At 37.6% G+C, this 23,618-nt stretch overlaps 1 protein-coding gene across 3 annotated transcripts in view; it reads right to left on the minus strand.

The window, feature by feature from the left end:
* TBPL1 (TBP-like 1) overlaps nucleotides 1–23,618 on the minus strand; it is a 35,641-nt gene that overhangs the window by 7,792 nt on the left and 4,231 nt on the right. The window lies entirely within an intron of this gene.

Genomic DNA, 23,618 nt, shown 5'->3' on the forward strand with positions numbered 1-23,618 from the left:
GGAGGCGGAGGTTGCAGTGAGCCGAGATCGCATCACTGCATTCCGGCCTGGGCGACAGAATGAGACTTGGTCAAAACAAACAAACATTAACAAACAAACCAACCAACCAAACCATGTCCTGTCTTCTCCCCCCTAAAAATGTCATTTTTTAAAAAGCTAACATGACATCTAATATACTTCAAAATCTAGGCCTAACTTTCATTCCTTAAATTAAAAAGTAACTTTTACTTGCCAGGAGCTTGCCAGACTCATCTCCTGCTATTCCCCTCTACAAACACTACGTTCCAGGTGTACCACAGTAATGACAACTCCCCAAATGCACCACATTCAAGGGTTGGATTCTGGTCCCAATGTCTAACCCTTAGTGGCATATAACCCATCTCATGCAACTTGCTGGCACTATAAAAAAATATGGCATACTTCTATTTCAAGCAGAGTAACTGATTTAAGTTTAAAGCAGCAAAAATATGAATAACATTTACTAACAGAATTTTCTCATTACTAACCATTCATTCATTATTTTCTTTCTGAACACCTCTAGACTGAAGATAACGGAGGCAAAAAAATGATTAAGGCAAAGTCTTTTGTCCTCAAGGAGTTTGCAAACTTGGGTGTACAGGAGGAGCTCTATCAAATAATTTGCATAATACCATTTTTATCAAGATCAGAATCTCCCAACATATATTTGCCCAGACTCTTATGATTTACACAAACAAGCCCCAGTTTTTACTAAGTATGTGACCCATGACCCAGATAAAAAAATTCTCTGTATTTTCACACGTCAAAAAATAAACAATGGCAATTTGGCTTAACTCACAAAAAGATCAGAAAATGGTAAAAACATACTATAGTTGTCTTTAAAGTTCCTTGCAGCCACAATGTAAAAAACTAGTATTCTTTATAATAAGGATTCGTAATATATAACTAAAACAGTGAAGGGGCCAAGAGTCTAAATAAAGAAGGTCTTATTTCTCTGCCTTTCAGTTTCTGAGAGAACACAGTGGCAAACCAGACCAAGACTTCTGACACCTCTATGGGACCATATGGCATTCAATTCTGTGTATTAATTGTACCTCAACTTCATTATATTTTTTCACTCTTATATTCCCATATTCCCTTCAATCTGTGTATCTTTTTGTTTTTCTGTTCTTTGTACATGTTTGAGCTACCTCAAATAATTTTTATGTATGAGGAGTGAGGCAGGGGTGACAACAGGAACTGATGGATAGATATATAGGCAGACAGATTAAAAAGCAGAGGCACAGGGCCAGTTTATTACCATTGGTCTTAAGCATGCGCAATGTCTGACTTACCACTTACTAGCTATTAGAACTTGGGCAAGTTATGTAACCTGTGTCTCAGTGTTCTCATATGTAACATGGAATAGATCATGCCTACCACAGAGCAGTGCTGTGAAAATTATATAATGTATGAAAAGTACTTAGTATATATATCTAGGATATTGTAACAGTAAATGATAGTAAGTATTGATGAAATAAGTTCAAATCAACAGGCAGATCAGAGGATTTCTTCTGATCATGGGAAGTAATCACTACTTCCCATGATTACATTAGAGCCCAGTTACTAAGCCATCTGGACAGCAGCACGTTTTCTGCTAGGCTCCTGGCTGCTTACCCCAACATCCATTCCACCCTGCCTTCATAATGACCACAGCTCAGATGTTTAGCTGGGTACAATGTGGCAGAAATAAAATACTATAGACGTCAAGCTCCCTGGCAACAACTGGTATAGCCAACTGGCCACCTGAATATGTTCTGGTCAATAAGACATAAAATAAAATTGCTATGTACCTTCTGGGAAGTCTACTTAGAGCAACCAACTAAGCCAGCGAGGGCTCCTTTGCCTTTCTGCCCTTTTTCATTCTTGCTGTCTAGAGGTTGGATGTGAGAGCTAGAGTTCAAGTAGCCAATTTTGCACCACGAGGCAATGAGGATGACGATGGTAGAACAACAAGATAGAAGCAGCCTGGGCCCCTGATGCTGTGAATCTCCTTATTCTCCCTGTTCTTCTTAATTCTAGACCTCATGAGGATGAGAGAAAAATCAGTTTCCCTCATGCTGGCTTTCTGTGATACACAGCCAAACCTAATCTTGTTGCACATCCCTTAAGGATAAGCTACCACAAAGCAACTACTTAAGAAGAAACCTCATGCGAATCAACTATCAAATTTACTATTTTACTTGTTTTTATATAAACAGGAGAAAACAAATGGACTGAGATTTACTACTTTGAGTTCTACTCTACTCTGAATTTACTATTTTGAGTTCCACCTGAGGGGACAACACTAAGGACGATATAAGTAAAACTAAGTCAAGAAAAAAAGGGTAAAGCAAATCTGTGTGAATGCAAAAAAGGAGCCTTGAAATTAATTCAAAATTGATGATTTTTCAGCATTTCAGCAACTTGAATTTTAAAAATAAGGTCATGGGAATAGTTCATCATAAGTTACTAAGTATTCATATTTTATAATATGAGTAACCTGACAAGCAGGCTCAGAAAAGATTGCTTTAATAAGAAGTTTTCAATTAAAGATGCAATATAAAAAGTCAACACTTTTTTAAAAGAGGCAACCCACGAGAGACCACATTTTTCGAAGCATGAAAAAAGGCCCACTTGCAATCAGTTCATCTGTCTTACAGAACAAGAGAACAGAACTGGATATTAACAAAGATTTAGTTTTTAAAGCTAAACATATTATATCCCTTTTCAATGGGATAATTAGAATGACAGCCCAATGAAACAGACAAATCTCAATTTCTTTTTTTTTTTTTTTTGAGACCAAGTCTCGCTCTGTCGCCCAGGCTGGAGTGCTGTGACACAATTTTGGCTCACTGCAACCTCCGCCTCCTGGGTTCAAGCAATTCTCTGCCTCAGCCTCAGGCGCCCTCCACCATGCCCAGCTAATTTTTGTACTTTTAGTAGAGACAGGGTTTCACCATCTTGGCCAGGTTGCTCTTGAACTCTTGACCTCGTGAGCTACCCGCCTCGGTCTCCCAAAGCGCTGGGATTACAGGAGTGAGTCACCGCACCAGGCTGACAAATCTCAATTTCTACAAAGCATCTGGCTGCCTAACAGGTCCCTTGTATTTTTTTAAGTGTAGTGACATAATTTATCGATGAGTTAAACAGGTCTATCTGACTAAATATTAGTAGTTCAGAGGCTTAGGTTATTCTTGAACACACACACACCACTTTGTTTAAATTAAAACAAGAAAAACAAAACAGCTAAAGGAAAGATGGAAACTAATTCCCAGAAGGGAATATTCCAAATTGTTTATGACTATGATGGTACCTACACTTAAACATCAGAATCATCTATTTCCCCTATTAAATTCTAAGCTTCTTGAGGTGAAAGACTGTTTTATCGGTCTATATATTCCCATGGCTCAACATCGTATCTAACACATTGTAAATGTTCAATTATTTGACATATGAATGCTATGAAATCCAACATTTCAAACTCCTAACTATATTAAATTTCTCATCTACCTACAATTCCAAATTATTTCTTTTAATTCTAAGCATGAAAAAAAAAAAAAAAACCTGTTAGCAAGGCTGAAACTATTTTCAAAGCCACCTATTTTCACTGAATGCAAAAGAGTTAATGATCTTTTTTTCCTACAAGCCCTTTGACACAACATTCATGAAAATGCATATACAGTATACTTCATTATATTTCATGGTGGTTTACAAATGATTTTTTTTAACTGGTTGTATAGATTCCAAGGGGAATGTGTTTAAGCAACTCCACCAAAAATACAGCATTTGAAAGCGACATTTAAACTCACAAGGCTATTAAGCCTGATAACCATGGCACTACCATATATTTCAGATACACAAAAAGGCAAAAAGAACACAATGAACATCTATGTACCCATCATTCCACTTAAAAAGTAAACATTACAATACAACTGATGCCTCCCCATGCAGTTCTTCCAAATCACATCCTCCTCACCTTTCCTCCAGAGAAAGCCTCTACTTTCAATTGCAGTCTTATCATTCTCATGTTTCTCTTAAACTTATTATACATACACAGTGTTATATCCCTAAATCCAACTAATTCTTGATTTTTAAAAGATTATTGATGAATCTGGTTTGCTAATACTTCCTTTAGTTATTGGGTAGAATTAGCTTATACTCTTCCTTTCTCGTATTGTCCTTATCTGGTTTGAGCATCAAGGTTACTATACTAGACTCATTACACAATTTAAGGTGGTTTCTTTTTTCTTTCTTTTTTAATTCTCTGGAAGACAGGTTAGCAGATGTTACCTGAAAATTAACTGGAATTGTTTGTTGTTTGAAAAATTATTAAAGACAATTTCTAATTTTTAAATTAGATTGAATTTAAATTTTTAACAGTGTTAAAATAATTAATGTCTGCTTTCTTCAAGTCTATTTTGCTAAATTAAATTTTCCATTTCTTCTATACTTTAAAAATTTACTGGGCATACGATTCTTCATGGTTGTCTTAATAATCTTTTAAAGTCTCTGCTGTAGCCACTTACCCTTTTTTCATTGCAGCATCATTAACTCCTGTTTTTTATTGCTCTTGTCAATCTTACTTTTCCACTTTGGTTTCTTCCCAGAACAAACTATCAGTAGCTGATCCTCTCTATTGAATTTTTTGCCCATGTCCATTGTTTCCTTCCTTCTACAGATTTAATATATTCTTTTTCTAACTTCTTACATTAAAGTATTTAAGTTGAATACTGAACACTTTAGTTTTTAACTGTCTTTTCTTGTATAAACATTTAAGACAATTATAACCCAGTGCCTTAGGTGTGACTGAAGCTGGGTATGTGTTTTCATTATCCCTTAATTCTAATGATATTATAATTCATTTTTTCTTAGACGAATAATTTATTTAGCAGTTCTCTGCATTTACTAGTAATTGAAGAAATGCTAACTTAAAAGAATAAGACACCACTTACTTATATTGGCAAATATCAAATGGTGTTGAAAGTGTGAGTAAACCAGCGTTCTCTTATAGTCTGGTACAAAGACTTTCTATAGGAGATACTCTGGCCGTGTGTATTCAGATAACTTAAAATGTGAATATATGTGGAACTACAGTCAACAAGTAACGATAAGAAATAACTGAACTTGGCTGGGCACGGTGGCTCACGCCTGTAATCCTGGCCCTTTGGGAGGCCGAGGTGGGTGGATCACAAGGTCAGGAGTTTGAGACCAGCCTGACCAACATGGTGACACCCTGTCTAAAAATACAAAAATCAGTCGGGCGTGGTGGTGCATGCCTGTAATCCCAGCTACTCAGGAGGCTGAGGAAGGAGAATTGCTTGAACCCAGGAGGCGGAGGTTGCAGTGAGCTGAGATCACGCCACTGCACTCCAACCTGGGTGACAGAGCAAGACTCCATCTCAAAAAAGAAAAAAAAAGAAAAGAAAAAAGAAATAACTGAACTGACCAAAGTATAATAAGATGACATACTGCAATTTCATTTATGACTGAAACAACCTGCACATCCAATGAAAAGGAACTAGTTAAATAAAGTACAGTACAGTCTTATATAATAGACTACTAAATGGAATTTATAAATTATAAAACTAGATAGATGTAGAGATGTAGACAGAGGTCCATAATGTTTGTGAGAGTAGAAAAAATTATATGTCTAATTATGAGTTCATTCTGGCTTATGAATCTACATATGCACTTACATAGTTATATCTGCCAAAATGTTAACAACTGTTCTATTCAGAGAATTGGCACAGCAGGGTGACTTTTTTTTTTTTTGGGTAAGGTCTGGATCTTTTAAAATAAAAAATAAAAATAAATATTATATATAGTTTAATATAAAAAAACGGTTGTTCCCATTTTGATTTAAATAGAAATACCAATTATTTGCCCACTGCCCAAGTCCTAATATTAAGACATAGCTTGATCAGGTGTTTTGTCCTGTTTCTCAAGGAAATGGCTTAGTGTGATTTATCAAATATTTTCTTAGAAAAAAGGCAAACTTCAAAACTGTAGCTGTCTTCCCTTCAGGAAGTGGCACATTTCTAGCCTTCTATTAAAATGCATCATAGAATTTAAAGCACATTCTTCCTCACTCAATGATTCTGTGTACAAGAACACATCATCTGTATTTTTGGTCCTCTTTCTAGCGGTATTCAAAAACATTACTCCAGCAACTATAAGGAATTGAAACCTTAACTGGAAGACATCGCCACCTTCTGGCTTTTACAACAAATTGCATCAAAGACTACTACATTTAAAATTTTCCACACCAGGATCATACTTAAACTGAAAGGCCACAATAAACCCTGTCATAAACACGAAGCAAAAATAAATCTAAAATCTAATTGAAAGACAAGAGAATAAATAAACCTGAGAATATAGAAAAGAAGAATCTAGCTACTTAAAGTGGACTTAAGTTGAAGCTGAGGATACAAAGGAATGCGCCTCAAGGTTCTAACCACAAAATTACCATCTATGATCTGAGAAATGGCAGAAGCAGGGAAGGACTGATAATAGACCAATTTGCAAACACAATATGAACCCACATGGTCTCCTAGAGATAGCTCTTTTCTAAAAGAAAGACACACCATACAAAGTAACCTCATATCCTTTATAAAGCTCCCAAAATAGCAGATTAGGAAACAGACATTTTGTGTCCCAATCCCAAGACATTACTTGACAGTCTCTCAACACATGCCTAGGATCAAGATGAAGAAAAGCTAACATTTGCCTTTTAGAATGATGTTCTTTTGTATCTGTTTGATAGTATAAAATAAGCCTTATAAAAGGGGGCTCTGACCTAGTGTTCCCGTTTAGTTATGTGACACTGGGCCACTTACTTAACTGCTCTCTAAATCTTCATTTTCTCATCTATAAATTGGTGAAAATATCACCTGTACCTCCCAGGGTGCTTTTAAGGATTAAATATTATTATCTATGCCAACTACATAGCATACAGTATGTGTTCATTAAATGGTGGCTATTACTGACAGACGGATTCACCAGTAGTTGAATATTAATTGTATTATTTAATGAACTGATGCAAAACTTGAGAACAGTTACGGGGGGCGGGGGGAAACACCAAGATCATAATGGGTTAGGCAAGGGTCAGCACACTACAGCCAATGGGCCAGTGCCTGTTTTCCCTGTTTTGCAAAAGTTTTATTGGAACACAGCCATGCCCATGTGTTTCCATAATGACTATGCGGCACAACTGAGTAGTTGTGACAAGAACCAAATGAACCACAAGCCTAAAATATTTACTCTCTGGCCCTTTAAGAAAAAGTTTGCTGATTACCGGACAAGCCCAAAGAGGTACTACCAAGAAAATAAAGTTTTATCACTGATAAATGTAAGACCCACATTTTTAATTAAAATGACAAAATGTCTGTATAACATGGTCCTTGATTGGATCCTGGTTTTAACAAATCAGTATAAAAGATACTTGAGAGAAATTTGAGTGGATCTGAATAGATTTGAGTGACATGAAATTATGAAATTACTGTTAATTTTTTAGAAGAGAAAACAGAGTGGTTATGTAGACAGACTTTTTTTAGAGATGTACACTCAAATACTTGGGGGAATGTCATATCTGCAATTTAACTTTAAAATCTTTCACTGTTTGAACTCAGTAACAAATACATTGAGATACAATTTCAGAAGATTCTTGATGTCTGGAATCTTGCCATCAAACAAATTTGGATAATCTATTCTAAGATACAGCACAGACTTGGATAGTAGTTATCATAGTATTTTAGGACCAAAAAATGCTGTATTACTGCTTCACCTCTTAACGATTATTAGATCAAGATGACAGAGATTACATCAAACTAAAAAGCTTTTGCACAGCATAGGAAACTATTAACAGGGTGAAAAGCCAACCCACAGAACAGGAGAAAGTATGTGCAAATTATATATCTGATAAGAGATTATATCCAGAATATATGTAAGAAATTCAACCAACTCAGCAAAAGAAACAAATAATCTGATTAAAAAATAAGCAAAACACCTTAACAGACATTTCTCAAACGAAGATACACCAATGGCCAACAGGTATATGAAAAAATGTTCAACATCACTTATCATAAGGAAACCGCAAATCAAAACCACAATGAGATACCACCTCACTCCAGGTAGAATGGCTATTATAAAACAACAACAACAACAACAACAAAAACACCTATGTATTGATGAGGATGTGAAGAAAAGGGAATACTTTACACACTGTTGGTAGGATAGTAAACTCATACAGCCACTATAGAAAACAGTATAGAGGTTCCTCAGAAAATTAAAAATAGAACTACCACATGATCCAGCAATCCCACTACTGAACACATATCCAAAGAAAATGAAATCAGGATGTTGAAGAGATTTCTGCACTTTGCTATTTACTGCAGCACTACTTATAATAGCCAGGATACGGAATCAATCTAAGTGTCCAACAATGGAAGAATGGATAAAAATGTGAATAATCAGCTGTAAGAAATAATGAAATCTTGTCATTTGTGACATTAGTGAACCTGGAGGACATGATGTTAAACCAAGCCAGACACAGAAAGACAAATTCCTCATGATCTCACTCATATGTGGAATCTTTAAAAAAAAAAAAAAAAAAAAAAAAAGAAGGTGTTATCATAGAAGCAAAAAGTAGAAGAGTGATTAAGAGAGACTGAGGAGAAGAGGATGAGAATAAAGGGAGGTTGGTCAATGGATATAAATTTACAGTTGGATAGGAGGAATAAGATATGGTGTTCTATTGCACAGTAGGGTGACTATAGTGAACAGTAAGTCTTGTATATCATAAAATAGCTGGAAGACAGGCTTTTGACTGTTCTTGCCACAAAGAAATGATAAATGCATGAGGTGATAGATGCCCTACCCTGATTTGATCACTATCCAACAAATTTGTACCTCATAAATATGTACAATATGTACAATCATGTGTCAATTAAAAAATAAAAAACCAGCCTGGGTAACACAGAGAGACTCAATTTCTACAACAAATTTTAAAATTAGCCAGGTATGGTGGTGCACGCCTGTGGTTCCAGCTACTTGGGAAACTGAGGTGGATTGAATCTGGGAGGTTGAGGCTACAATGAGCTATGATGGCGCCACGGCATTCCAGCCTGGGTGACAGAGTGAGACGCTGTCTTAAAAAAATAAAACAAAATAATAATAATAATAATAATAATAAAACCTTGGTGACAGATATATGAGTGTTTATTACACTAGTCTCTCCACACTTCTGCCTACAAGTTTCCATAATAATTTCTAAGAGCTGTTTAAGATTAGGACTTTATTTAATAAAAGGTTAAGACAACATGGGGTTCAAAATGTACTGTACTACTTAAACAAACACATACTCACATAAACCTAGGTTAGATAAGACTGTCCAGACCAAAGAAAGTAATAGCCTTTGCTATTAAAATATCTGCAACATCCAGAATTTATCAAATTATTAAAGATATTATTTCCAAATATCCAAAGGAAAGTATGATGGTGTGAGATATAAAAACAGTGAGCTATGTGAAGAAAATCTTAGGACATTTAGCATAAGAATGGAAAAAGAGTAGTTGTTCTCAAATAACTGAAGAAAAAAGAAAATTGACAGAGTCAATTGAGGTCACAAGAAAAATTTCATGAAGCCACACAAAAAAAAACCACACACTTACACTGCAAAGTGGTGGGCTCTCCAGAAGATACGTGTCCAAAAAGGGAAGGTAGGGCTAGATAATTAACCAACGGTTAGGAGTGGCACAAAACAAGTCTTCCATTAGATGAAAGATGAGACTAGACTGATGGTTTTTAAGATTCCCATCTAATTCTAAAATCCCAGGAGTCTAACATATTAGATGAAGATACATTCTAGACAAATGTAGGAATTATACAGTAAATTTCCATTTTAATTCTAGAAGTACTCTGTGAGTTTAGATAAATTATCATCAATTCTGAACTCCCCACTTTCCCTTCAGCATGCATTTGTGTTCAAAGGGGCAGTAATGGGAGAGAGTTAGATGCACTAAGGTCTAACAGTTGAAAACCTTGAACTTGTTGGGCAGGATGACATTCTATCATGAGGACATTTTTGTGTCTGGCCCAAGAGCTTATACTTTAGGAGTCAGTCCACAGGGTTGGCATTTTTGTAGTCTAGCCACATGAAGAAAACTTTACAAACAGTTTGCCTGGCCATTAAAAAACCTTGTATCTTCCAAAGAAAAAGACTGTATACTATACCACCCGTAAAACACTTAACAAATGCTTAAGTGAAAGCAAAAGTATTTGATGTACAAAAATCATCATTACATTAAGTTAAACAGAAAGTTGAAGTACCTTCATTACATATGTCTACTTACTATCTATGAGACTCAATCAAGATACTCAGTCTGACGACTGTTAAGCAGGTAGCATTCATGTGAATAATTTTGAATCAAAGTGAATTATGGTTAAAAAAAATCTACATTAACAAAGCTACAAGGTACTGTTTTTTTAATGGAAATTAGTCAACAACTCTGAGGTTGCCAGCATCTATTTACTAAAAAAAAAAAAAAAAAAAAAAAAGGGGTATTTTATGCTTTAGTCAATGACATTATTTGTAATGGTGTTTAAAAGATGATGAGGAAAGATTTAAATGATACTGATTTTCTGAATAACTGCTTAAGAAAAGATAAGTTCAATGGTTTACGCTCTCATGAAAAAGTTCTGGTCGAAAAAATGAAATTATTTTGCAATATAAGAAGATATATCTTATATTGAAAACCTATCTCATCTTAATAATGTTTAAACAGTAGCCTAGTTAATATTTTCACTGTTTCGACGAATACCAAAATATATCTATAAAGTAAGAAAACTTGGATGCTGGCTGGGCACGGTGGCTCACGGCTGTAATCTCAGCATTCTGGGAGGTCAAAGTGGGTGGGTCATTTGAGGTCAGGAGTTCAAGACCAACCTGGTGAAACCTCGTCTTTACTAAAAATACAAAAATTAGCCAGGCATGGTGGTGGGCACCTGTAGTAGCTACTGGGGGGGCTAAGGGAAGAGAATTGCTTGAACCCAAGAGGTGGAGGTTGCAGTGAGCAGATTGTGCCACTGCACTCCAGCCTGGGCGACAAAGTGAGACTCTGCCTCAAAAGAAACAAAACAAAAACACTTGGATGCTAAGACAGTAGACATGAATTGTAATGGAAGCTACACGACAGTGGACTAGTTCTGAACTGCTCGTGTTCTCATTTGTAAAACACAATACCATTTACCTCTCAAGATTGTTTTGAAGAAAAAAAACTCACAAATTTTGATATGCTCTATTAAAGTAATGTATTAGTCAATGCTAACAATAATATTAACTAATATACTATTGTGGATAAAGGAAAAAAGTGTATTTTACTGACTACAACCTTACATTTGGAAATTTAAACTCAAAGATGAGAAATTTGGCATTTGATTCCTTGTTATACAAAAGCAAGTTTTATTTTGGATAAGACTTCTTAATATTTCAGATAAATTGTCCAAATATACAAGATTTAAGGAAGACAGCATGTCATTTTCTGATTACATAAGAAATACTCAAATAGTCACCTGGCCAGGTGGATCATGAGGTCAAGAGATCGAGACCATCCTGGCTAACGCAGTGAAACCCCGTTTCTACTAAAAATACAAAAATTAGCTGGGCGTGGTGGCAAGCGCCTGTAGTCCCAGCTACTCGGGAGGCTGAGGCAGGAGAATCACTTGAACCCGGGAGACGGAGGCTGCAGTGAGCTGAGATTGCATCATTACACTCCAGCCTAGTGACAAAGCGAGACTCTGTCTCAAAAAAAACAGAAAAAAAAAACAAAAAAAAAAAAGAAAAGAAAAAGAAAAAGAAAATAGTCACCCATAATCCTAACCGTGATAACTGCTTTTTTCCTATGCTCATATAAGCACATGGTTCTAAGCTCTAAATCCACGTATTTATCTGTGCATATGAAACATGATTGGGATCATATGCACACGCTGTCTTACCTAGTCACCAAAGGATTTTATAAAAATCTTGGACAACCTGAGATATGAAAAGCGGCAATACTGAATTAACTGATTTTCCCTGAACACTAATGAGGGTGAATTTTTCAAATACAGTCAGTCATGTGCTGCCCAACAATGTTTTGGTCAATAACAGACCCATATACAACTGTGGTCCACAGTATTAAAATAGTGTATTCTACTACACCTTTTCTATGTTTAGATACCCCAATACTTACCATTACGTTACAACTGCCTACAGTACTCAGTAAAGAAATATGCTGTATAGGTTCCCTGCCTACAAGCAATAGGCTATACCATATAGCCTAGGTGTGTAGATTCTACCATCTGGGTTTATATAAGCATACTCTATGATGTTCATGTGATGACAAAAAACTCACTTCCCAGAACACATCCTTGTCATTAAGTGATGCTTGACTATATTACTAACCATTTGTATTTCTTTGCTAGCTGCCTCCTATCTTCCGTTCATTTTCCTTCTAAGATTTCTTGTTGATTTATGGAAGCTCTAATATGTAAAGAATATTCACCTTTTGCCCGCTTAATCTAATTCATTCTGCTGAAAATGATTTATGCCCACTTCTACATGTGATCCACTCCCACTTGTTCTACAGCTCAGCATCACCTTCATTCAATCAATTCTATAACAATGAACTGGAAATCTAAGCATTAAGACCCATACTAGGGGATAGGGACCTGGTAGTGAACAGACTTGGTTCAGGAAACAGCAGATGTTCTCAGCTGAGTTAAGAGTCTGAACTGCTCAGGCCTGAAGAAAGAATCAGCATGGCTACGGTGGGAAAAGTGAAAAGGAAAGTGGCATAAGACTAGGTAGAGATGCAGGGAGGGGTCAAATCATGCCTTCTATGCCATGTTCAGAATTTTCATGTTTATCTCAAAAGTAATGGTTAGCTAAAAGAGAAGCAAGACTGACATCACATATTTGCATTATAAAAATCTATCACTACCACTCCGCAATGGGAGGATGGACTGAAAGAGAAGAATGAGTAAGGGGGTCTAGCACAGCAGTCCAGGCAAGATGACAACAGGAACACAGTGGTAGTACTGTTTGAAAATGCAAAGTAGCAGACAGAAGAGAGAGAGTTTTAGGAGATACAGTGAACAGAATTTTGTGATTGATATGGAGATGGAAAAAAGGGAGATGGAGAATGACTGCAGGTTTGTGGCCTATTTACTAAGATAGTAAACACTGGAGAAAGGGCAGGCTTGCAGGGCAGATGAGAAAAGTAGGAGGGGTTAACAATTCTGTTTTGGACATTTTGAACTGAAGGAACTTGTGAGACATCCAAGAGGAGATACGGAGCAGTTAATCAGCTAAAAGTCCATTGCTCAGGACAGGTCTAGGTTAAGACTGGAAATGAAAATTTGGAAATCCTAGTACAAAAGGTAATTAAAACCATCATGGGTGAAATTTAAAAATCAAAGGAACTCAGAAATCTGATCCTCAATATTAACCTAGAGTGTCCCTATTCTAAGTCCCATCTGGTCAATGGTAATGTTACTATACATACTTCTATCACAGCAGTTTTCCACACTACAAACTACGGTGAAATCTTTCCTATTTGTAGTCTCCTTGGTAGACAATAAGCTCCTCAGATGCATAATCAGATCTTATTTCTGTACCCCAGCCTAGGCACAGTTCCCAATGCACCATACACATTCAGTAAAATGTCTGCGGAGTTTAACTGTAAGCTTGAGGTTATTAAAAAGCAATGTTTACTCACACACCCACACGACACACACACACACAGGCACACACACACTCTCTGTATTCTCTTTCTGTCTCCCTCTCAAGTTGAAGAGCTCAGCAGAATGCCTGGGTTAAATCTAGACTCTACCACTTATTAGTCATATGACTGTGGGTAAGTTAACACCTTTGTGCCTCAATATCCTCCTCTGTAAAATAATGCAGATAAACAGAACCCATCACAGTGTTGTGAAAATTAAATTTCATATAAAGTGCTTGGCACAGTACTTGCACACGATAAGCATTCAAATGTAGCTGTTTTTATTGTTACTATTATTATATCTCCTTTCTGCATCTTCTATGGACGGAGAAACGTTCACAAATGGAAAGGATTTCTAGCTACTCACTGCAGTCCTCAAGCTTTGCAACACAAAAACAAATCATATTCCTTCAAGTTTAAAAGCAAGTGGTAAAAATAAAGAATACAACTTTGATGTATCTGTTAAGTGAAATGAGTACTGAAAAAAGCACTAAATTTAGCAATGAATTAAAAAAAAAAACCACAGAACTCCAACAATAACAAAACCATCAAATCAAAGCAAATAGCTGTTGATCATGGCATTCTTTTTTGGTGGTGCTGAGGGGAGTGGGAACAGGGAAGGTGGTGAAGGAAACAGGAAAAGATTGACCAAATCTACTATATGTTATGAAATAGATATTACACTAAATTTTACTTCATTAGGTGCCTGCAAAAAAGCAGGAAAATTAGAAGCATAATGGATTTGGATATTAAACTGTGATACAAGTTTATGCTGTTCACTTCATTTAAACTGTAAGGTATTTGCTTTCTTGAGCAGGTCTTATATGTGTCCCTACTTCCCATATTATGGACTATAATTTCAAAAGCTAAAAAGTTTCATCTCTTTACAGAGAAGTTTGATATTTGTCCTAAGCTACCTATAAGTGACTATAAATCTGTAAGACTAATGTAGCCATTAAATTAATGCTAACGAAACTGCCTAATTTTTAAAAGATTATTTTAATTTGCAAATGTAAATGTTAATTCACTATGGTAGCTAAACGACTGAATAAATCTTCTCATAAGTTGGCGTCAGAATTGGCAGGCATCAAGATCAAGCTTCTCTATATTCTGATTTATTTCAAGGGTGTGAATGCAGCGCTCAAACTTGAAGCACTGATAACTCATCAAGAATTTAATCAAGAGAAAGTACTGCATGGGGAAAATACACAAGTGAAACTTCCTCTTTTGATAGTTTCAACTGTTTTTACAGGGTTACTCCTCATATAAAATGCTCTAGCATAGACAACCGGTTTAAGGTCTATGCCATACACAAATGCCATTTTAAGAAAAGGAAGGTCAGATTATGAAATTAGCTACTTGGGAAAATAAAACAGAGTTCAGCCGGGCGCGGTGGCTCACGTCTATAATCCCAGCACTTTGGGAGGCCAAGGCGGGCGGATCACAAGGTCAGGAGATCGAGACCATCCTGGCTAACATGGTGAAACTCCATCTCTACTAAAAAAAATACAAAAACTAGCCAGGCGAGGTGGCGGGCGCCTGCAGTCCCAGCTACTTGGGAGGCTGAGGCGGGAGAATGGCATGAACCCAGGAGACGGAGCTTGCAGTGAGCCGAAATGGTGCCACTGCACTCCAGCCTGGGTGACAGAGTGAGACTCTGTCTCAAAAAAAAACCCAAAAAAACAACAAAAAAAACAGAGTTCAAACATTTCTGCTTTAAAAAACAGTACAAAATATACTTAAACAAAACAAATATGATTACATAATGAACACTCTTTCCACATGTAAGAACCATTAGGAATTTGTTATTTTACTCAGAACTTGTCAGATCTGAGTAACTGCTTGAAGGGTACGTCACTCAAAAAAGATAAACACAGAGAACTTGGCTAGAGATCAGAAGAAAGCTATACATTTTTAAAACCTGAAATTATGGTCTGTGAGGAAGTTAAGAACACTAGCACAACAGGAGGGTGAGAAATTTAATGATAATATACAAGTAAAAGAATGGGTTCTTACACAGAACACACAAGAGTGATAAGGAAGTTTTCTGATCGGAATATTGGTTCTTTTTTTTTTTTTGAGACGGAGTCTCGCTGTCGCCCAGGCTGGAGTACAGCGGCGCTATCTCGGCTCATTGCAACCTCCGCCTCCCGGGTTCACGCCATTCTCCTGCCTCAGCCTCCTGAGTAGTTGGGACTATAGGTGCCCGCCACCATGCCCGGCTGGTATTTTTAGTAGAGACGGGGTTTCACCATGTTAGCCAGGATGGTCTCGATCTCCTGACCTTGTGATCCACCCGCCTTAGCCTCCCCAAACGCTGGGATTACAGGCGTGAACCACCACACCCCGCCAGTTCTTAACTATTAAGAAAAAGACAAGGCCAGGCCTGGTGGACTCATGCCTGTAATCCCAGCACTTTAGGAAGCCAAGGTGGGCAGGCTGCTTGAGCCCAGGAGTTAGAGACCAGACTGAGCAACACAGGGAGACTCTGTCTCGGCAAAAAAACACAAGAATTAGCCAGATGTGGTGGTGTGTGCCTATAGGCCCAGCTACTCAGGAGGCTGAGGCAAGAGGATTGAGCCTGGGAGGTCAAGGCTGCAGTGAGTTATGATCACACCACTGCACTCCAGTCTGGGCTACAGAGTGAGACTATGCCTTACACAAATAAATAAAAAGACAGAAAGACAAAACAACAGAAACAAGATAATAACCATGAAGATGCTCAAACCTCACAGATACAGATTTAACTGACCTTGACAGGGCCCTGATTTTGAAAACATTTCCAAGACGTTTCTAATGGGTAGTCGGTTGAGAACTACTGGGTTGAAACACCATCATAGGCAAATAAAATAATAGAATTTTCCTTTCTGTGAGTCCTTAAAAAGGGCTCTATTCTTCTATCAGTACTGTTTATCAGAGAACATTAAGACTTCTACACTCTGTTTACCATCCCTTGTTTCCCAAACTCCATTTCATGCTCTAAACCGGCATAATCTGTCTTCTGCCTCTACACAGTACAAAATGTTACAAATGAATGGCTCATTGCTGAATTCAATGGCACACTTGAAACTCCCTCCTACTCTAGAGCATAAAGCACTGGGAACCTCTGATTCTTCAACTGCTCCCTTGCCATGTCCTATCCCTGGCTTCTGAGAAAGCTTTACTGAATTCTCTCCCCATCTCAAATACTTCTCTGTCTGTTCCTCAAGTCAGAAGTTCTTAACTGAAATCCATGCCAGACCCTGAAAAGCTCAAAAATAGGTTCCAGAGGTTAGGAACCCCCTGAAATTGCATGCACACTAATCTACGTGTACCTGAGCAGGCCATTGTTTTTTTCATATTACCAATGGGTTTAAGATTGCTAAAGGTTATAAACCACTGCCTGAAATCCTTTTCCTCTTTAAACTTTCCAGGCCTCAGTTGCTATCTATGAGCTTGTGGCTGGCTCCTACATCAATCCTGACCTACCACATATCTGAATCCATATTCCCAATCATCTATTAGGCGTATCTATTAAAATCAACACATCCAAACAAAACTCATTAAGCACCTCAAAAAATCTTGCTCTATCTCCTTGTAATTTTGTGAATGGAGTGAGCCACAATTAACACTCGCTCACCTGAACCAGAAATTTCAGAATCATCCTTCATCTCTCATTCTTCTCCTCTGCTCAGTTAACTTTTAATCTAGCTTCTCTTCTGCACCCAAAGCAACAATGTTTTACTTTAGGCCAGCTCAGGTGTCATTATGGCTACAGGCTTTTAATGGAACTCTCTGCTTGCATTCTCCATGCTCTAATCCATCTACCAAATAGCTACCAGGATTATCTTCCTAATTGTCTCCCTATCTGAAGAAGCATCTCTTGGCTCTCTTAGAATGAAAAACAGAATCTCATCTGCTTGCCTTGGAATGCAGTGGACTTCCCACCCCCGATCTTCCTTATATAACCTAACCTTCCAATTCCAACACACCTTAACATTCTCAGCTTTACACAATTCCTCTTTCAGTAACAGACCGTTTCCTGGTTTTATAGTTGCCTAAATTGTCCTTTAGGCACTCCTTCAACTAGGAAACTTTTACGCATAATTGCATATTTCGTATGCAACTCACGTGAACCAAGCTCTGCGGGTAGACAATGGGAATACAGCTCAGAACAAAATGGTGAGGCAAGGAACTCTCATGGCAGTTGTATTCCAGTGGAAGAAAAAGACAACAAATAGGTTGACAAAATAATCAAGAGAATGTAATCTATGTTATAAAGGAAACGAGATAACGAAAGAGAACACTTCAGGAGGAATGATCCAGGAAAGGTCTTTCAACTTTCTTAAGAGATAAGAAATAATTCTTGGCTGAGTGCGGTGGCTCACACCTGTAATCCCAGCACTTTGGGAGGCCAAGGCGCACGCAACACGAGGTCAGGAATTCAAGACCAGCCCGACCAACATGGTGAAACCCATCTCCCCTAAACACAAAAATTAGCCGGGCATGGTGGTGTGCTCCTGTAATCCCAGCTACCCTCCTGGGGCTTGAACTCGGGAGGCGGAGGTTGCAGTGAGCAGAGATCGCACCACAGCATTCTAGCATGGGTGACACAGTGCGACTCCGTCTCAAAAAATAAATAAATAAATAAATAAAGAATCTTAAAATGAGATCTTAAAGGATAAGAAGGATAAGAAGTAGCCAGCCATATGAAACACTGGGAGAAGAGCAACCCTGCAGAGACCACAGTAAATGAATGGTATTGTTGGTGTTGTAAGTGTTTACTGAACTTGCAGACACCAAGTTCCTTGAAGATAACTGTTTAATTTAAATACGTGTCTTTAGAACTTGGCTCAATTGCTGGCATTTGGTCTTAAACTCAATAAAAACTTGATGAATTAAATGAATACCTTAAGAACAACTGAGAAAATGGTTTGTGGGGTTGGGGGCAGGTATGTGTCTTTCACTACAGCAGTAAGAATCTGAGTAGCCTCAACCAACTCAAGTTCTCCAACAGTATCCTATTCTTACCTTATTTCACTTTCTGGTACATTATACTTAGTGCTCCCACACTTAACAAGTTACTAATCATTTTAGGCCAGACCCCCAAATCCTGAAGAGCAACTGTGTTCCAGGAGCTTTTACAAATACAAAAATATATTTCAAATGTAAGAAAAGAATTATTTTAATTGAAACACACCTACTGACCTTCAGCATTTTTTATATTCCCTTTTCTCATCCTCTGAAAGTTACTATCTCCTTTACTTCATCCCCAAGGATTCTAACTCACCCGTGTTCTATAGCCTATAGGTAATTCCACTACAGCTGGTCATCAGAGAATGGCCACCCTGTCAGTCACTTCCAAGATATCAACCATTCAGTTAAACAAGGTGTGATGATAAAGCCATTTTTCCTCTATTCCCAAAGAGAGAGTAAAAGTATATAACCAAGACAAACAAATTCGGAATATGGTTTCAGGCATTTGAAACTCTTCTAATTTTAAGAGGCCAAAACCAAAGGCCTAGAAAGAGTAAATCAAGAGGCACATATTCTAAATGTACAGACAAATTAAAAATTATCCGAGTTGTTTTGTACTGCGCACTGAAGTGGAAGTTTCAAGATTACTGGTCACAGCCAAGGAGTAGTGTTGAATTTCTTAAAATTTAAAAAAAAAAAAACAACAAAAAAACGGCTGTCAGCCAAAGGCTTTCTCTGCTATCCTGGGACCTACAGATTCCATTAGCAATATAGCTTTTAATCTGTTGAGCCACTCAGCATCCCTTACTGAAGGCCTCCCCCTACCACCTCCCTACAAAAGAAGAGTAAAGAACAGAGTACCTGTAAGATTAGCACGCTAATTTCTGTTGAGGAAGGTCTAATGAATTAGTCATTGTGCCTTCAATATGGTTGGTTGTGATCCCTGCAACCACCCTAATCTGTAACTAGCAAAGATCCTGGAATGTGGTCAACCCACAAGCAATTAAAGTATGCTCATTACAACTTTCCTAGGTTGTACATGCACACAAGTCACTGGAAATGCCCAAGGAACACACTGCAGCCATAAGTAGGTGAGAGGAAAAACACTTGCGGCTCACCAGAAGTATCTGACAAATTAAAAAGGATGGGGTGGTTCTTGTTCCACAAAAGCTTCAAGTTCATTAACTGAGTTTCAAACAGTAACAGGCTCTATAAATGCTGTCCACAGTCATAAATCTCCATCTTCCTATTTGCACTTTTGGGTTACACATTGACTTTATTATGTTCATATCTGAAAGACAGCAACATCTGTCCCTGAAAAAGAGTGTGACAGAAAGAACACTAGGTGGTCGGGTGCAGTGGCTCACGCCTGTAATTCCAACACTGGGAGGCTGAGGTGGAGGGACCACCTGAGGTCAGAAGTTCAAGACCAGCCTGGTCAATGTGGTAAAACCCCATCTCTACAAAAAATACAAAAAAAAAAAAAAAATTGGCCAGGTGTGGTGGTGTGTGCCTGTAATCCCAGCTACTCAGGAGGCTGAGGCAGGAGAATCGCTTGAACCCAGAAGATGGAGGTTGCAGTGAGCCGAGATCGCGCCACTGCACTCCAGCCTGGGCAACAGAGCGAGACTCCATCTCCAAAACAGACAAAACAACAACAACAACAACAAAAAAAAAAAAAAAAAAAGAAAGAAAGAACATTAGAGAAACATTAACAATGTGTTAGACAGAATTTCGTCTCAAAACAGGCAAGGTTTTATTGTGGACTATAGTTCTGATAACCTTGGCAACTTGTTTTCCTAAAAATTTCCTAACACAGGCCAGACATGGTGGCTTGTGCCCATTGCCCATAATCCCAGTACTCTGGGAGGCCCAAGACAGGCAGATCACTGAGGCCAGAAGTTCGAGGCCAGCCTGGTCAACATGGGGAAACCCCACCTCTACTAAAAATATAAAAATTAGCGAGGCGTGGTGGCGCATGCCTGTAATCCCAGCTACTTGGGTGGCTGAGGCACAAGAATCACTTGGACCTGGGAAGTGGAAGTTGCAATGAGCTGAGACACCACCACTGCACTCCAGTCTGGGTGACAGAGTGAGAGTCTGTCTCAAACAAAAAAAAAATTTCCCAGCACAGTCCTCAGAGTATCTAAAACTAAAGGAAATATATATCTCTATCTATTTGGTGCAACACTCATGATCATTTCCTCTCTTAAACAGGAAAACAAAAGTCACACCTCTAAATACAAGCATATTTGCCAATCTCCTTAGTGTGGGGAAGCTTAGAAAAACCAGCTGAAACAGATAAAACCAGCACAACATGGAAGAAGGAAATATAACACTTTACCCTGTACATTTAAAGCAAAATATGCTTTTAATAATAAATTTTATATAAACCTCTATAGTATGTATTTTATAAAAATAGATTTCAACTAAAAATCAAGACCTGGATATTAGCCAGAATAGGAAAGATCAGTCTGCAATTCACTTTGTTTAGGCAGAAACATTTATTTTTAGTCAGCAGTTTCCAATGTCCACACAACTGAACTAAAACATTTGGTCTTCACTTTTTAAAGTTAGCTATTTCAGCAGCAGCCCAAACAAAACTGTAATTATCAAATTATTTTCCTGATTAGGTAGCTTCAGTATTTGTTTTTAGCCTTACCATAAACAAATAATTTTGCAAACCTACGAAGTCATTCTTGAGCCACTTGAATTACTGGAGCAGGGCAGCAACTTTAGCTACTACTAAAATTACAAAAAAAACTACTATTAGAACATTTATAGTGGCACAGAAAGCTCACAATACATGGCTTTACACTGATACAAGTTTCAAATTTACCATCAACTAAGATTATACAAGTAAAAAATGGTGCCTTCTAAAGAAAGCCTAATTCTGTTAAATGAAACCATTGGGGTCTATTCCTTTTATTCAGAAGTATCATACAGCTAAACAAGTCAAGTCCACAGGGAAACAGTATTTCAATAGCTGCAACACGGTGCCAGCCCAGGCTTTGTTGGCCTTCCTTTTCCAAGAAACAGAGATGTCTCTCTTTACTTAGTCCATCTGCCATCGGTGATAACCAGATGCCTGTGTGACAATTCAAAACTTAAAAAAGTACTTCCCCCTCCTAAAGCCTAACAGCAGAGATGAGTCCAATAGTCAGTGATCAGAAATAAAAAGAATTTCAATGCTCTAGTAGAAAGCCTCTCAACCAAAGAAACAAAGCATCCAAGTGGTCCTACAGTTCACCTTTAATATACTATCCAGTGCCACCGCTACTAGCACCTGCTAACACTTTTTTAAGCTTTTAACTAAAGTTCTAAGTGCTTTATGCTTAATTCTCACAGCAACCCTGTAAGGTAGTAGTAGTATTAACCCCCTAGTACAGAAGAGGAAACTGGGCCTCCGGGCAGTGAGAAAGCTATTTAATATTTAAGGCCATGCCATTAATCAAAAGCACAGCCATGATGCTGAACACAGGCAGCCTGCACCCAGAGTCCGTACTCTTTAAGTGTTGTACCAACCCCAATCTCAAGGAAAAGTAAGTGATTCTCATCAAAACTCGTCTCACAATGAAAATACTTGTAATTTATCAGGAGCGGGAATGTTAACACCTGATTCTTTGGAACCATTTTATTAACAGTAACAAATTTTTTTACTGCTTTTAAGACTTAAGTCCTATCTAGTGAGTTAAAAAAACAAAAACATACCGTGGGCCAATGTCTACACACAGATGTCTATCTTGTGCTAAGCACAATTCAATGCTGAAGTCATCCACATATATCCTAAGAAAACTCTGTCCTTAAAACCAGTTCAAAAATCTGGTTTTCAGTATTTTTTTTATTAATGGATGGTAAAAGTAACCAACAGCCAATCTTCTGTGCTGTACTTTTTGGTGAAATTTTAAACAGTTTCATTATTGACTCCCACATACAGGCACATCTGAACTGCCCCAGAAATCACCCTATTGGATTTTTTTTTTTTTTAACATTTAATGGGATCCATAGCAGCATGCTTCAACCCACAAAACCAGCCATTTAAACCAAATTCTCAACTTTATCCCCCTTTAGTCACAGATGAGTAGAATTTCTGATGTGACCTGATTCCTTTCCACTAAAGACATACTGCCGGAATCTTGCTTTTTCGCAACTATACAAACACACAAACTCCATCTGTCTTCTAAAGAAAAGACTGACTGGTTAATAATACAAAAATCAAATCTGTCTACATAGCCTGGGAAAACCTTAGATATGTATACTGTCTCTCATCCTTTTGAAATTTCCCAAAGTGGTAGTCACGTGACAAGAGCAAATATCGTGTCTACTCAAGTGAAGGGAGTCCATCATTATCTTTATTGTTTGAATTGGTTAGAAGAAGGCTCTAATCATACTTGAGAAAGTGTCATTGCTTATAATTTGCATGCCCACAGCCAGAATACAAAGTTGGAATTTTAGGCATCAAGAATTAGATTTCAAAAAGGTTCCCTTCATACACTAGCTAAGCTCTTGAAGTGAAATAAACAAACATGTATCTCCTTCTATTAACAACATAATCTTCAAAATACACACACAGGGCAGGAATATACAATATGATGGCAACTCATACTCCTGATCCTCAAGAAACTTCTAATTTAGCAGGTATGATGAAGTCCATTCACCAACAACAACAGTACCAGGCAGTATGTAATAATTTAAAATTCGTATCTGTGTGTGTCACGTTTTGTTACACACATAGGACATTTCTGTGCTATCTGCAAGTGCACAAAAAGCACCTGAAGGGAAATACCTCTTTCATCCAGCTTTGCACACCTGACACGACACCAGGCATACAGAAGGTGCAACAAAATGGATGTAAGTTTCAGTATATCTTTATTAGTTTGAATGTCACAATACAGCTAAAATTTG

The sequence above is a fragment of the Mandrillus leucophaeus genome, unplaced genomic scaffold, assembly GCF_000951045.1.
Source record: "Mandrillus leucophaeus isolate KB7577 unplaced genomic scaffold, Mleu.le_1.0 Scaffold396, whole genome shotgun sequence".
Taxonomy (NCBI): Eukaryota; Metazoa; Chordata; class Mammalia; order Primates; family Cercopithecidae; genus Mandrillus; species Mandrillus leucophaeus.